A 16,027-nucleotide genomic window follows, 5' to 3' on the forward strand; every position below is an offset into this window, starting at 1 on the left:
TTAAAAATCTCAGGATCATGAAATTGTATATGTAAAAAGTTGGAGTATAGAATTGTAACATTTCAGAATCTGAAGGTAACAGAATTTTAAAACCAGATTCCCAGAACTTTACATCACTGACTTTGAATCTTAGCTACTAACTAACTCTCAGAGCCTGAAGGAATCTGAGAAGAATCCTGGCCCATCTCCTACCCAAAGCAGAGATCCCCCTAGCCCACTAGTGCTGACCCAGCCCCTGCCTCGCCCTTTCCTTCCCTGTGGAGAATTCACTGCCCTCAAGGCTGCTAAGACAGTACTTTCTGGGGCCTTTAGGACAAGTCTTCATTCTCTTTCCCAGGAAAGGTGGGGAGCCTGGCTCCTCTCCCTCTCCCTCCCGAGCTGCTGTCCTACAGGCTACGGGGCCCACCCCAACACATGTCCCAACATGTGGGCTCCCAGGACTCAGCAGGGACCCTCAGCCCCAGATGGCCCACTCCGCTTCCCTATCCCTCTGCAGAACTGTTTCTGGGACACCAATAACAGAGCGGGGTCCTTCCAGCCTCGTCAGTTTTGTTTTCAGCTGTTATTTTTATGGGTTGAGCAGACATGTTTGTGTTCACAAATTAAAGTCTAGAAGGATGATGGGTATCGTTCAATGACCTTTAGCAAAATTGTTGAAAATATGCACGGCAAAACATACACCAATTCAACAATTTCTGTATTTACAATTCAGTGACTTCGATTACATTCTTCAAGTTGTGCAGCCATTCTCATTGTTGTTTTCCAAATTGTTCCTCCCCCCGTTAGCATAAACTCACTGCCCCTCAAGCTTTCTGTCTAACCTTTTAAGTTGTTATTGTCAATTTGATCCCGTATAGGTAATTCTTTAAAAAAGCACAGTGCTCAAGGCAGACAGCCTTTACTAATTAAGCTAAACCATTGTTTGGTTTTAAGAAGACTTCAGGTGATATTTTTGATTTTAAGGTTTATAGATTATATCAAGGTAATAGTTTTGGGAGTTCATCCAGCCTCAATGGCTGCAGGAAGTCTGGAGTCCGTGAGAATTTGAAATGCGGACATTTTTTCCCCCTTTTTAATCAGGATTCTTCTCTAGAATCTTTGATCAAAACATTCAGTAATGGCAGCCAGGCACCATCCAGTTCTGGTCATATAGCAAAGGAGGCAGTGTTCATGGAGGGAATTAGCCATGCATTCCATTTCCTCCTCCTTTTCCTGACTCTCCTTCTTCTGTTACTTCAGGCAGTCTCTTTCATTTTGTAGATTATCCTGTCTCTCCATCTGGGTGACTGGTCAGTACCACATGGCCCCTAGGTCCTGCTCTGCTCCCAGCTTCAGGTAGATGAGCGATGGGTGACTGACTACAGGTGTTGACATGTGGAATGTCACAGGGATCAAGAGGTGAACTTAGGGTATACCAAATCTGCTTGGAAAATGCTTTTTTCTATTTAAAAAAGTGGGGAGGAAAAAGGAAGAGGCTTTATCATCGACAGAGTCAGGAATTCCAAGGCAGGACTCAGTGGCATTGACTCAGAGGGCCTCAGAGGAGAAAGAACACTAGAGGTCAGTCAGGAGAGACGGGAGGAGGAGGTGGGGCTGGAGCTGGACCTTGAATGATGGGGGAAGGGGATAGAATTGTGAAGAAGCAGAGGGGAAGGCATTCTGGGCAGAAGGAATCCTGAACACACATGGCCCATGCTCAGGACTTGAGGGGACTTGGCTGCCTAGAATGGGGGGGTCACAGTGTGATAGGGCTGGGAGGGCAGGCCAGCTGGCTAAGGGCAGCCTGGGAGTGAACCTCTGGGGTGTGTGTGTGCCTTTGTGCCTACGAGAGAGAGGGAGAACTCGGGTGAGCTCTAGGGGCGTGTTGGATAAAAATGACAGTAACAGCTTGTTTTAGTCATCTAGTGCTGCTATAACAGAAATACCACAAGGGGATGGCTTTAACAAAGAGAAGTTTGTTTCCTTTAAAGTAGGCTAAAAGTCCAAATTCAGGGCGTCAGTTCCAGGGGAAGGCTTTCTTTCTCTGTTAGACTTCTCATTAATCTTCCCCTGCCTAGGAACTTCTCCGTGCAGGGACCCCAGGTCCAAAGTGCTGTGCTCCCAGCACTGCTTTCTTGGTGGCATGAGGTCCCCCCCCGCCCCCATCTCTCTGCTAGCTTCTCTCTTTTATATCTCAAAAGACATTGCCTCAAGGCACAATCCAATCTTGTAGATTGAGTCCTGCCTCACTAACACAACTGCCACCCATCCCCCCCATTAATATCATAGAGGAAAATCATACAATAACAGGAATCATGGCCCAGCCAAATTGATGCATATATTTTGGGGGGGACATAATTCAATTCATGACACAGCTATAGCTATACCAGGCATTGTGCTTCAGCAGTTTCCTAATATTTAATTCTGTCAGCTACCCTGTGAGGTAACTACAGTTATCACCTTCTACAAATAAACAAATGAAGCCAAATAGTTAAGTAACCATAAGTAAGGGTTGTCTCTGGATTCAAACTCAAGACAGTCAAACTCTAAAGCCCTTAGGCACTGGATGGAGGGTGGGCTGGGGAGGAGGGAAGTTAGGGGAGTGGTGTGGTGTGTGCAGCGTATGCGTGCGAATGAGTTCAACTATGTGCTGTGTGTGTATGTGTATGTAGGATATCCCTGCTATTTCCTGAGTCTTCCCTCCTCCAGACCCAAGCTCCATCTCAAGACAGACCCAGCCCAGGCAGGTCCATGTGAAGTCGGGGCCTTGGAATGGTAAGAATTTCTATGCCTGTCAGAGCAGATCGCCCCCAGACAAGCATCTGGCCAGTCCCATAGCCAACTTCCCAACAGGGTCAACACTGCCCATATCACCATGCTGGAACGTCCCCAAGGGCCCAGGAATTGTGTCTGGACCTGGGAGGCCTTGCCTTGTTGGTGCCACCTCCTTCCCAGCTCCTGACAGTCAGGGGCCTCAGATCTAGTCCTAGTTCTACCACCAGTTACGATATCTGAGCAGGCCCTGTCCCTCCCCTCCCTGGGCTTCAGTGTCTCAATTTCTGTAATGAAGCGCATTGGACTCATTCAAGAATCACAGACTCAGATGCTAACGGGGCCAAGAAGGTAATGAAGATGAACAGAGTGGCCTGGGTGTGTGCATATGGAGAGGTGGGGCCAGAGAACTGGACATCATCCTCCTGATCTGTGACCTCAATGATCCCTTCCTGTCCTCACCTCATGGAGACACCTCTGGACTTGTGTGGAGACAAGGGGCCTTGGGAAAGCTACTCAACTGTTCAGCCGTTGTTTAAATGGAAAATGAAAGTTGTAATGCCTACCCCCTGCCCCACTGGAGTGGTAAGGATGAACTAAATTGATGGGAACAGGTGTAGAGAAACTTCTTTTCTGTTTATCCTTTTGATTTGAGTGATGTTAAAAGTGTTTGACTCCAGGTAGTGAAGCGAAGTCTGTGGGTGGTGCAAATGATTAAGCACTCAGGTGCTAACCAAAAGGTTGGAGGTTTGAGTCTACCCAGAGGTGCCTTGGAGGAAAGGCCTGGCGATCTACTTTAGAAAAATCAGCCATTGAATGCCCTATGAGCGTAGTTCTGCTCTGACACACGTGGGGTCACTGTGAGACAGAATTGACAGCTGCTTTTTTTTCTTTTTTTTTTTTTTCTTGTTCTTTCTTTAGTAAAGAGAATCAGGAAATGAAGATGTCAGTAGTGGAAGAGTGAGTGACAAATGGCCTGGGGGTGAGGGCAAGGCCAGGGCAGAGCCCCTCTTGAGAGTGTCTGAGCTTTCCACTCTGACCTCTGTTTGTTCTGAACTCCGCCCTACCCCTGTCCTGCCCTCAGGGGGCTTAGAGCCTAGCACTGATAACAATCCTTTAGAGAGCACACTTGGGGGAGTGTTTTTCCGATTGTCAGGTTGTAATCAGTGAGTTACAGTTATAAGTTATAAAGCAAATTTACTTTTTTTTTTTCTAGAAGCCTTTCTCTTCTCTGTGTGAGGATTTTCATCTTTCCTCTTTCATTCCTGTTCTTTAGGTCAAGCTGAACCCTCCAGGGATTTGAAAGAGCGTGGGCTGGTGATCTGAAGATCTGTGTCTGTGTTTTGCATAGTTCAGTTCTTTTGCAAGCTAAGGGTATCTCTAGTAGATTGGCCAGACCTCCATTTTCTCGTCTGTAAAATGGGCATGAAAAGTCTCTGCTGTATCTACCACTTCGCTGCTGTGCGGCCCTCAGAATTGTTGTACGGTGCTTTATAAAAGCTGAAAAAGTGCTACAGGTGAAAGGGACTATGCTAGGTGAATCGGAAGCCCACTCTTCCCCTGGCTACCCCTGGGAGCAAGGGATGGGCCAGGGAAGGTGTGACAAGCATCCTTAGGCTCTGCCTGAAACGTGAAACCTGGCCCCTGAAATGGGACTGCTTTGGGAACCATTTGGAAGCACTCTCTAAACAGCAGCATCCTTGATGAAAGTGGGTGTGTGCTGCCACAGAAAAAGACACAGAACCTAGGTGGTATTTTGGGGCTCATGGCACTTGGGGTCCAGGAGGTGAGTAAGTAGTGACAAGAGCTCAGGCTTTTAGTTGAGTGGACCTGGATTTGAAACCTCTTCTGCCACTACTGTCTGTGTGACCTTGGGAAAGTTGCTTGGTCTCTCTGAACTTCATGCTATCTGGGTTGTTGAAGTAACAAACAGAAAGTAGGTGGCAAGCACCAGAGTAAGTAACACTTTGTAAACAGTCTGGTTTCCGGAACCATTCATATCTGTTGTCCATTTGAAGCATGGATAACCTGCCTATTTTACAGATTTCCTGCCAGAAAGAAAAGAGTCTCTGCCCTTGAAGAGCTCACAGTGGTGTGTGTATGAGAGAGAGAGGGAGAGAAAGAGAGTGAGAGAGAGCACTGTTACACCAACTGTGTGGTCAGTGCTGTCATTATGGTGACCTGTGTTCTCCAAACCACAAATCAGGTCATGTGGACTGGCAGAGCCTATTTTCTGCCTCCACTGAAGTCCAAACATGAAATCACATGTAGTTACACATTCATCGGATTACTTTTTTTAAAAGATGCAAATGACATGCAATTTGAATTGTCCCTGACAAATCCCACTATATTCCAAGAAAATCACTAGAGGCATGACTGGGGCCCGTACAGAGCCCTGGTAGAAGTAGGAAGGCTTCCAAGAGGAGGGTCTGCTTAAGTGGGGCCTTGAAGGCTCAATAGGAGGTCTCCAGAAAGAGAAAGAGGCAGTGGCTTGAATGCCCTTGAGACAGGACTGCATCGGGCTTCTGTAGAGCCCACCTACTCTTCCTGCTCTAGACAACACTGTTGGGAACTGGTGATGCTAGCTAAAGTAGCAAACCATCTTTTTCACTTTACTCTTTTCTTTACTTTTCACTTTCATTGTTCTAAAGGCCCACCCTTGCCTCCTGGGAAATAAAATTGTTACAGGCCATTATAACAACATGGTCACATTGCATTGTATCTTCCCATGAATTTACATGTCTGTGGCTCACAGTAGACTATCAGTTCCTTCAGCACAGGGGCCAGATCTTTTTGCTCATCTCTGTATTCACCTCTACCCCAACCCAGATGGTATGAGGAAGAATATAGGAGAGGTACTATAGGGTTGCTCTGAGTCGGAATTGACTTGATGGTCATGGGTTTGGTTTTGGTTTAACTACTAAATGTTGAATGAATGAATGGAAGTACCCTTGGTAGGCATTTTGTAGGTAGGTAATGTTCTCTGTTTTGTCACAAATCTATTAACTTTCATTTCATCTGTTTAGTTAGCAAATATGTGTGGTTATCTACCATCTGCCTGGCCCTGTGGGGGTGGGGAGGTAGCACTAGGGCTCAGCGGTGTCTGAGACAAACATGGCCCTGCCCCACAAAGAGCTTATGTTCTAGAGGGACAGACACTGACAAGTAACTACATGGGTAATGGAGCTGTTCAGGGGATGTAGAGAGAGGGATGTGAAGTGTATACCAGAAGGCCTGTTCTTGATTAGGGGCCTAGGGAAAGTCTCAGGAGGAAATGAAGTTTAACCTGAGACCTAAAGGATCAGAATTAATCATTTAGCTAACATTTAGATAGTGCTTATTATGTGACAGGTACCACACCAAGTACTTTACATATTACAACTCATTTAGTCCTCACAACAGCCGGATGCAGTAGATACTATTATCCTTACTTTAGAGATGAGGAAACTGAGCAGGGAAAGGTTGAATAACTGGCCCAAGGTCACACAGCTTGTAAGTGACCAAGACAGAAATCAAACCCAGGCTGTCTAGCTCTATACATTTAACAAGGAATTAGATAAAGGGGAGGACTGGGGTATACCATTTAGAACAAGGAAGAGATGAGGCTGGACAACAAGGCAGGGAATTTTATCCTGAGAACAATGGGAGCCATTGATGGTTTTAAGTAGAAAATAGGCATGATGAGATTGCATTAGAGGGTACAAAGCTGGAGGGGAAGAGAGCAGTTAAGAGTCTGTTAACATGGACCAAGACAGCCGATTGTGGCTAAGACTAGGGTGGCAGTGATGATGGTGAAGAAATGTGGTTGGGCTACAAAAAATAAAAAACTGAGGCAGAACCAATGGGACTCGCTCATGGATGGAATGTGAGGATAAGGGGGAGGTCCAAGGTTTCTGGATCAGAAGTGCGGATTGGGCTCTCAGGAGAAGGGGATAAGCAGGTTTAGGGGGAAGATGATGATTTCAGCTTTTGACTTGGAGGTGACATTGGCACAGCCAGAAAAGTGTCAGCTGGGCAGTAGGGAGGCCACTTGAGCTGAGGAGGGAGTCTATGTAGTAGGAGCAGTCAGCATAAAGAAGGTCCCAAAGCTCTGGGAGAGGTGAGTGTGTCTTGGCAGGATGGAGGAGTTGGCATCTCAAGGGCAGTCTTCCTCTGAACCTCCTGAGGTGTGGTTAGAAATGCAGGTGCCCAGCTTCACCTGGACCCACTGAGGCCAAATCCTTGGGTGAGGCTTGAGTCTTTCCTCCTTATAGGTTTTTGGGTGACTGTGAGCTGGAAGGCTTTGGGTCCAACTCAGTGAACAGAACAGCAACTTTGAAAACTCGAGAAGAGTAGGAAGAGATGGGCAGTCACCCCACCTCATGGCTGTGCCCTCAATGCTGAGGGTGAGTCTGCTCTGGATCCTTAGGTCCATTGGTGAGATGCCGGCTCTAGCCCAGCTCTGGCAGGAGGACGGTTCTGTGACATGATGGGCCTCTTTGCCTCTGGTCCCTCCCTTCCTCTCCACACCTCTGTCACCTGCTGACAGCCTTCTCATCCCTCTGGGCCTTCAGGATAATGTTCAGTCTATGGAGGCACTCACCCAAGGTCACCCCTAATCTGAACAAGCCTCTCCAGTTTTCTAGATCACTCTTTCCTTCTTGTCTCCCCTAACCCGCTCCCAACTGCCACACTCAGCTATTCCTAAACCCTTTCCATTTGGTCTTTGAACAGGCTGTTCCTTCTGCTGAAAATATCCCACTCCTCACCCTGAACCCACCCATTCTTTGGGCTACTTTTCCCAAAAGCCCCCTCAGATTGTTCCCTTCTTCCTCACAGTCAGGAAAATGGAAGCAGAAGGACCAGTGTGTGCCTCCAGTAGGCCCTGAACACAGCCAGCATCTAGACACAGGAAGGGACATGCAATGCAGGTCTCCGCCACACAAGCCTGGGCACTTCCTGAGGGTACATATCCATGCCTCTTTCAGCCCTGCATCCCCTTACCAGGAGCACAGAGCCTGGCACTGAGGATGCTTATAGGGCCTCATGTGAATGGAACGATCTTCTAAAGCAGATACTAGCATGAGTAAGATTCTAGGGGCTTGTTTAACATGCCCAAGGCCCAGGCCATCTGCAAGGACTTTAGATCATTGACCATAGGAACACATATTCCCAAGGAGAACTTGCTGATTTCTCTAACCAAACGGGTAGGGTGGCTGGAGTGTGGGCTAGGAAGTCACAACCTGTCTTTGAAAAATGGCCTGACATTTGGGCTCCTGGCCACCTCTGTTAGGCTCAGTCCTGTCTGACTATACTGCATCCAGAGGTCCCACGTGGGCATATTTGGGAATTAGGAGCCGGGGATTTATCCCCAACTTGCTCAGCATCTCTCCCGGTCCAGGCCTCAACATCTTTCCCCCTTAGAGACATGAGTGGGCCAATGGAATGCCCCTTCTCCCCAGTACAGGGAGGTCATCCTTTGATAGAAATGGGGTGAGTCTATTAGATCCTCACATGCCGAGCTCAGCCTCTCTGTCTCCCTTTGCTTTGTTCTGGCTGCTCCTATATTTTTTGAGCTTTGCTCCTACAGTTAGATAATCTTGAGCATTTTGGGGACCTTAGGAATCCATCAATCCACTGTTTTCCAGATTTGCCCTGGTTTTCCTCTAGACCCACAGAATCAGGATCTGCAGTGGGGAGGTCTACAGATGTGTATCATTAACAGGCTTCTTAAGAGAGTCATGCCCAATCCAAGCCCCATGGATGGTAAAAAAAAAAAAAAAAAAAAAAGAAAGAAAGAAAAGAAAACAACAAAAAACACCCCTCTCGCAGCAGTCAGATCCGACCGCCATCTTGGGCTCCCAGTTATGTATGTGACTCCCAGAAATCGCTTGGATTCTCTGGACCTCGTTGTCCCTATCTGTTTAATGGTGACAACCTTTGTAACCTCATCTAACTGGTGGGGTCCTTGAGGTGGTTGAAATAACACCAGGAGGTAGGAAACTGAGGCTCAGTGGAAGAAGACATCTGTGTGCACAAGGTCATCCCCCTCTTCATCTGCCTGTTGTGTCAGGTGCTGGGGGTTCAGCTGGGAACAACTTGTTGGGGGAAGAGGACATTCTAGTAAACAGTGAACCAGATAATTACGATAAAGGCAATAAAGAGGGATGCCTGAGTCAGGGCAAAGATGGGGGGAGGGGAGAAGGCCTGCCCAGGAAGGGTCACTCCAGGCAGAGACCTGGTTGGCCGGGAGCCCTCTGAGGAGGGCCTAGAGGGTTGTCACAAGCCTGGTGGTGGCAGAGCCTGGAGGCCCCCTTGGGTCCAGCCTGGGTGCTCCCAGGCCCCTCAGAGACATGGCAGGCACGAGTCTTTGTTTTCCTGTTCCCTCTGCCGCCTCTCCCGACCCCCAGCCCTGCTCCCTCTCTGACCCCGAATAACTTGTTGGTTTCCCCGGGGCTTTGTTTCCCCGGGGTCACTGCCTCCGGGACTCCGGCAGCCGCCCCCGGCCCTCGTGGGTCCATCATTTGACGCCCCCTCCGGCCCCCGCCCCCTACCCGCTCGGAGACAGGGGTCAAAGGCAGCCGCGTCACGTGGTCGCCGAGCAGCACCGAATCGGCCGGGAGAATCCGGGTGGAAGCCGAGAAATCCAGCCCCGATAGCAGCGCCCGGTCCCGCCCCGGCCCCCGCCCCGGGGCGCTCGCCGCACGCCTGCCGGCAGTCCGGGCCTCCGGAACCGGTCTCCGGCCGGCACCCACGCGCCATCACGGGATCGAACCCGACTCCCAGCGGCCGCGATTCGGGGAGGTAGGTGCTGGGGCCGAAGGGGTACTAGGAGACAGGCTGGGGGCCCTCGGCGCGCGGGTACGCCCCTTTGTGCTGCGAGGGCCCGGGGGAAGCGAGATAGCGCGCCCCAACTTCCAGTCTTCGGGGAAGACCTCCTCTCCCCACCGCGGGATAAGGGGCGAGGCTGCCAGCTGCTCAGCGCAGTGCCGGGGGTAGGGACTGGGGGCTGGGCACCCGGAGGGCGGGTAGGGGAGAAGAGGAACGGGAGGCGGAGCGGGCGGCGGCTGCGGCGTGGAGCGGGGGTGGGAGCGGCGGGAGGCGGCCGGGAAGGGGTTAACCCCAGCCCCGGCCAGAGCCTGGGCGGCGCGCGCACGGCCTGGGTGACCCAGGTGTCCGGCCGGCGCCCCAGCCGCGGCAGGTAAGAAGGCCAGGAGGGCCGGGGCCGGCCAATCCCCTGCTGCTGAGCCGGCGGAGCGCGAGCCGGGCGTGCAGGCCGCGCGGGGCCCGAGCGGCCGCCGGCGCAAGTTTGGTGCGGGCGGGCGCCGGGCGGGCGGGTGGCGTCTACTGGGATCCGCGCGCGGGGGTGAGAGGACAAAAGGGTGGGGGGCCGCGCGGGGGCCGGGGGCAGGCCGGGTTTCGGGCGAGGGCAGCGCGGCAGCTGTAGGTCACGGATAATGTCACTCAAGAGGAATGCCCCCTCCCCCTCTTCTGCTCCGGAACAGGGGAAACTTTTGTCTGGCGAGGGAGGGGGTTAGAGGCCGGGTCCCAGCTTCGGCAAGGGTAAGGCAGCCGGACCGGTTTTCTTCAGGCTCTTAGCGGCCTGGTCTCTAACTTCCCTCCTCTTCAGGTTCTCCGTAGCAGCGAGTCCCCTGTTGATCGCTGCTCTTTAATGCCCTAGGATGGAGATGAGGATGGGTTTCTCTGGGACGCGTGGGCTCTAGGAGCGGAGGATGGGGGGAGGGCTAGTGGTCGTCCAGCTCTTTCTCAGATCCCAGTACCCCGGCGTGCCAGACACGGGGGATACAGAGCCCCACACCCCCTCACGCCCCAGTGCCCCTAAAAGGAGGGCTTCCAAAATGACCTGGCAAAGTGTGTCCTGGTCAGAGATACAGACAGATCTGGGTGTTTGTCACTTCCCAGCTGTGTGACCTTGGGCTGGTTCCTTGTCCTCTCTGAGCCTCAGTTTCCTCACCTGGGAAAAATATAGTATCTGCCAGAGTAAGGATGCATTGAGAGCCTATTTGTATCTCAATAAATGATAGCATGTTTACATTCAACAAGTATTTATTGTGTGTTTACTGTGGCCAGGCACTGGGCTAATTGCTTTAATACATTATTTCATTTAATCTTTCCGCACTATTATTAACCACATTTTACAGAGAGGGAAGATGAGGTATAGAATGGTAAAGTCCAAGGTCACACAGGTTGGAAGTGGTAGAACTGAGATTTGACCCTCCCTTCCCTAGCCTTTTTTTTTTTTTCCCCCAGCCTGTGTCTCAGCCACAGGGCCCTCTCTACCAGGTCTTGCTGTGATTGAGCTCACGGTTTCATTTTCAGTTGAAATTATGAGAACATGTGTCTCCACCCCCATTCCATTGCCCTTACCCCCCAGGTGATGCTCCCTTCTGCCTGGTACTCATTCCTGGTGAGGTTTTGTGCCCTAGCTCTTGTCACTGTGGGCGGCTGGGGAAGGAGGGGCAGGCAGATGGACCTGGAGCTCTGTGATGGTCCACGTTCTGGTGCTGGCTGGGTCCGTGGCAGGAATACCCTCCCAGTGCGGCTGCACAGGGCCCATCTCCCTCGCTCCAACTGGGGGCAGCTGGTAGCTTTGTCAACAGGCCTCTCTCTCCCTAGCATCCATGAGACAGCAGAGCCTTCCGTCTGCATTCTGACCAGGTCACTTTCAGATCAGCAGGGGGCAGAGGTGGGGCTGAGAAGTGGAGCTATTGGGTAGAGATGAGAGACCCAAGGCCAAGGGCCTTCCATTCCAAGACTGCTGTTTTCTGAATTGACCATTGGCAAGGTCCTCATTGCTAAACTAAGGGACTGGTCTGGTCAGTGGTCCCAGCCCTGGGTGACCTAGCCCCAGAGGCCCTTGAAGACAGTAACGGAGGTGGACTTTGAGCAATGTCAAGACTGCAGAATCCTAATGGAAAATGCACACGAATATGGAATTCGTGAGCCTAGCACAGCATCAGGTACATTGTTGGCCCTCAAGCAGTATCCTGCAAGTGACTGTACAGGATCGCCCAGGCTGCCACTGCCCTTTGCACCTGGGCTGCCCCAGTCTTTGGTGGGGGTGATCAGGCTCTAATTGGGGGCCTGGAGTAATTACTTCAAATATGGAAAACAAATTGCTGTTTAATAAACAACATCTTAAAACCATGACCTAGGGAGAGAGTGGTGGGTGGGGTAGATAATGAACAAAATTCTTGGGGGAGGAAAGTGTGCACTCCAGTCCTAACTGCTCAAGGGCTGTTTCAGCACTGCCTCCGTGATTTACAGGGTCTGTCGGCTCTTCCAGGGCCCTAGGAATAGAGGGCCCTTCTGGACTGAGAGTTCACTGCCCGCTTGCAATAGTAAGAGTAGAAATTCTACTACTTAGCTGGCCTTTGAGGCGACTCAGAAAAGCAGGAAGGAGCCCCGGTGGTGCAATGGTTAAGCACTCAGCTGCTAACCAAAAGGTCAGCAGTTCCACCGAGTGGCTCCATGGGAAAAAGACCTGGTAATCTGTTCCCGTAAAGATTATAACCTACAAAACCCTATGGGGCAGTTCTACTCTGTCACGTGGGGTCATTGAGTCAAAATCAACTTGATGGCACCTGACAACGACAACAACAGAAAAGTAGGGGATTAAGTGGAGGGACGGGAAGACTGAAGGGGGGCCTGAGGCATGGGACTGTCTGTCCATCAGTTAGGGCAGGAGGAGATGTCTGTGGAAGAATCAACAGATGAAGGGTGGGAGCCACAGGCAAGAGAAGATGGACAGTGAGCCTTCCATCACATGGGGCTATGCAAGGAACTCTTTCACAAGTGAAATTGAGGATGTGGTTAAGAGTGTTAAAGCATGGGCTGGGGGCTGGCCTAGGGGCCAACTGCAAAACTGTCTCTGAGACACTTGGAAGTGGGCTCTGGTCTCAGCAGCCTGAAGCTCTCTCTGCCCTGGGCTTTGGACCTGCCTGACCCTTCTTCCACACTTAGGATCAGAGCTAGGCTTTTAAGTCCCTGGTGACTGGCTGACTTCTGCTGGCTTGGAATTTGGTTTTGAGTATGGCTTGAAATATCTGGACTGTTTGGAGGACTTGGACATTCTTGACTTGAAATGGAACATTAGGGTAATTTGTTAAATATGTACGATAGATGTCTGTGGTTTGGGGTGGCAGGGGAAACAAAGTGGGGTGAGGTGCTATTGATTTCTGACCTGGAGAGGTTGCTGGTCTGAGGGGGGAGAGAAGACGAGGGCCCAAGTGATGGCTGTGAGGCAGGAGGTGGGCTTGGGGAAGTCAGTGGAGGGAAAAAGCACTTCTGGTTGTCAATGTCAGCGTGGCTTCCTGGGGGAGGAAGTGTTTGGGAGGATGCAGGCTGTGCAGAGGGGGGTGGCGGGAGTCAAGATTGGGCTGTGGGGACCCTGCAGTATCCTGCTCAGGAGCTCAGATTTTATTCTGTAGTTGGTGGAGAGGACAGAGGGTTGTAAGCAGCTCGTTGAGTCGATGCCTGTTACTGTGCCTTGTGCCAGGCGCTGTGCCAGGCTCTGTACAGACACCCCATTGAAACTGTACAATACCCCTGCAAAGGAGCTGGTGGGGGTGGTGGTGGTAACCCCCACCCCGTTTCCAGATGGGGGCGTGGAGATTGACTCACTTATTTACAGAGCTGGAATTTGAACCCAAGTCTGCCTGCCCCCAAGCCTGAGCTAGTTCTGCTCCATTGTGCTGTTTCTCTCAGGCATCATTTGGGCAAAGATGGTGGCAAGACTGACAGTATTGAGGCCAGCTCAGAGATGGTGCTTATCCTGGTCAGTAGAGAGCTGACCAGGCTCTGACTCAGGCAGTGGAATGAAGAGGGAGGAGGAGGCTGCAGGACTTTGCAGCTGCCTTGGGGTCAGGGTCATCAAAGATAGCCTAAGGTTTGGGGAAGGAGCCTTAAGGGACAGCCCTACTGCTTTCCAAGTCCTGAAGGGCTCTTGCTATGTAGAGAGACATAGTCTTGTCCTGTGGGGCTCCCAAGGGCGGAGACAGCCTCAAAGGTAGCAGCTACAGGGAAGCTCACAGGGAAATAGGCTGCATGGAGAGGAGGTGAGGTCCCCATCGCTGAAGGTATCCGAAGAGTCTGGCGAGTTGGCAAATGGTCAGAAGGCATGCCTTAGTGGGTCAGGCCTAGGTGACTTCTCTCAGTTCCCCTTTCATCTGAGAATCTCAGCATTCGGGGTGGTGCTGGCCCACTTCCCCACCCTGCTTTTCACACAGCCTTTCTGAGTTGCCTCTTCCTGCACATGTTGGTAAGTTCCCCATATGCCTGGCCCTCAGTGCTCTGCCTAGGAGCCTCTTTGACCTCTGGTATACACTTGGCCCAGCTGGCCTTAGAGGTGCCCCTTGGGGATGTTGGGGCCGGTGGCCATAGCCTAGGCTGCTGGGGACTGTGGTTTTATGGAGGAGTCGAACCTTCTGCTTCCATTTCCCACTCTGTGAAATGGGCTCAGCCTTTTCCCTCAAATGTGAGTCAGTAGTGGGTGGGCTGGGGGGAAGCTGGTGGGTGTGTGAGTTTGTGAGTAAGGAGTAGACTGGGATAGGGGAGGCAGTAGAGGCTAAAGGAGGGTCTCTTGGTCCCTGGGACCCACTAGCAAAGGTGCTTTCTCCTGTGCGTGGGGCCCTAACAAAGTTCTGTCCATCCGCTTTGGTTCTAGAGGTGTGGAGCTTGGTGGAACGGATGGATATTTTGGGGGCAGATGTCACCAAAGGAGTGGCAGAGGGTGCTGAAGCTCTTCTCTCTAGGGGACTTCATGCTAAGTTGCCTCCTGGTCCTTCGATTCCCACTTGTCTTATTCCTTGAAACAGTTTGGATTAATCTGATGTAAAAATGTGCTTCTCAAATGTGCATTTATTTAGCACTCATGATTTGAGGGCAAGGTATTGGAGGTGGCCCACTCTGTGACCACAGAGCCCCATCCCCCAGCCCCTCTCAGTGCTCAAGCAGGACTGCCTCTTCTCCACTCTCTGTGAGTGTCCCTGTCCTTTCCTGCCTCCACAGCTCTGCTTATGATGAGGATGGTGCACTCGCTCACCACCCCAAAAACCCTCCTCCTCCAGTGCCCAGCCCCAGTGTCACCTCTTCCATGCAGTCATTCCTAATTCCCTTAACAGAAACTCAGTACCCCTTAAGCAATAATTCTCCACTTCCCCCTCCCTCCCACCCGATAACCACTTACAAACTTTGGTCTCCATATGTTTGCCTGTTCTAGATAGTTCATGTAAGTAGAATCATGCAATATTGGTCTTTTTGTGTCTGACTTACTTCACACAGCATAATGTTTTCAAGGTTCATCTCCATGGCAGCAGTTACCAGACCTTCACTTCTCTTTATGGCTGAGTAGTACTCCATTGTGTAGATAGACCACATTTTATTTATTTCTTCCTCTGTTGATGGACAAATGGGGATTGTTTCCACCTTTTGACTATTGTGAATAGTGCCCCAGTGAATGTTGGCGTACAAGTATCTGTTTGAGTCCCTGCTTTCAAGTCTTTTGGTTACATACCTAGGAGTGGAATTGCTAATTCTAATGCTAATTCTATGTTTAAATTTGGCGGAACAGCCAAACTTTTCCACAGTGGTTGCGCCATTTTACATTTCCAGTAGCAGTGGATGCGGTTCTCATTTTTCGACTTCCTTGCCAACAGGTGTTACTTTCCATCTTCTGATAATAGCCATCGTAGTGGGGGTGAAGTGGTATCTCATTGTGGTTTTATTGATGCCCTTGAGTATGGCGTTGGCGAAGAATATTGGATACACCACAGACTGCCTGAAGAACGAACAAATCTGTCTTGGAAGAAGTAGAGCCAGCAGGTGCCTTGGAAGTGAGGACAGCAAGACTTTGTCTCAGGTACTTTGGACATGTTATCAGGAGGGACCAGTCCCTGGAGAAGGACAGCATGCCTGGTAAAGTAGAGGGTCAGAGAAAAAGAGAAAGATCCTCAATGAGACAAATTGACACAGTGGCGGCAACAATGGGCTCAAACAAAGCAACGATTGTGAGGATGGTGCAGAACTGGGCACTGTTTTGTTCTGTTGTACAGAGTTGCTGTAAGTTGGAGCTGACTCGACGGCATCTGACAGCAACGACAACGAATGATTTTGAGCATCTTTTCATGTGCCTATCGGCCATTTGTATATCTTCTTTAGTGAAATGCCTATTCAAGTCCTTTGCCTATGTTTTAATTGGGTTGTTTGCCTTTTTTGTTGTTGAATCAAAGTTCTTTATATATTCTGGATTATAAACCCTTTTCAGATATATGGTTCC

The 16,027-nt window shown here is 50.6% G+C and overlaps 1 protein-coding gene across 8 annotated transcripts in view; it reads left to right on the plus strand.

Moving 5' to 3' along the window:
* The window catches only part of NDST1 (N-deacetylase and N-sulfotransferase 1), a 173,150-nt gene that overhangs the window by 24,146 nt on the left and 132,977 nt on the right, over nt 1-16,027 (plus strand). For 2 of the 8 annotated variants that reach the window (XM_049874088.1, XM_049874089.1), the window contains exon 1: nt 9,128-9,534. The exons of 2 other annotated variants lie outside the window; for them this stretch is intronic. The gene's annotated coding sequence lies outside the window, so the exon portion shown is untranslated. Of the gene's footprint in view, nt 1-9,125; nt 9,535-9,826; nt 9,932-12,414; nt 12,849-15,407; nt 15,611-16,027 lie in introns of those variants that run through there. 4 more of the 8 variants (XM_049874082.1, XM_049874080.1, XM_049874083.1 and 1 more) reach the window with 4 other exon arrangements.

This window comes from Elephas maximus, chromosome 2 (genome assembly GCF_024166365.1).
Source record: "Elephas maximus indicus isolate mEleMax1 chromosome 2, mEleMax1 primary haplotype, whole genome shotgun sequence".
NCBI lineage: Eukaryota > Metazoa > Chordata > Mammalia > Proboscidea > Elephantidae > Elephas > Elephas maximus.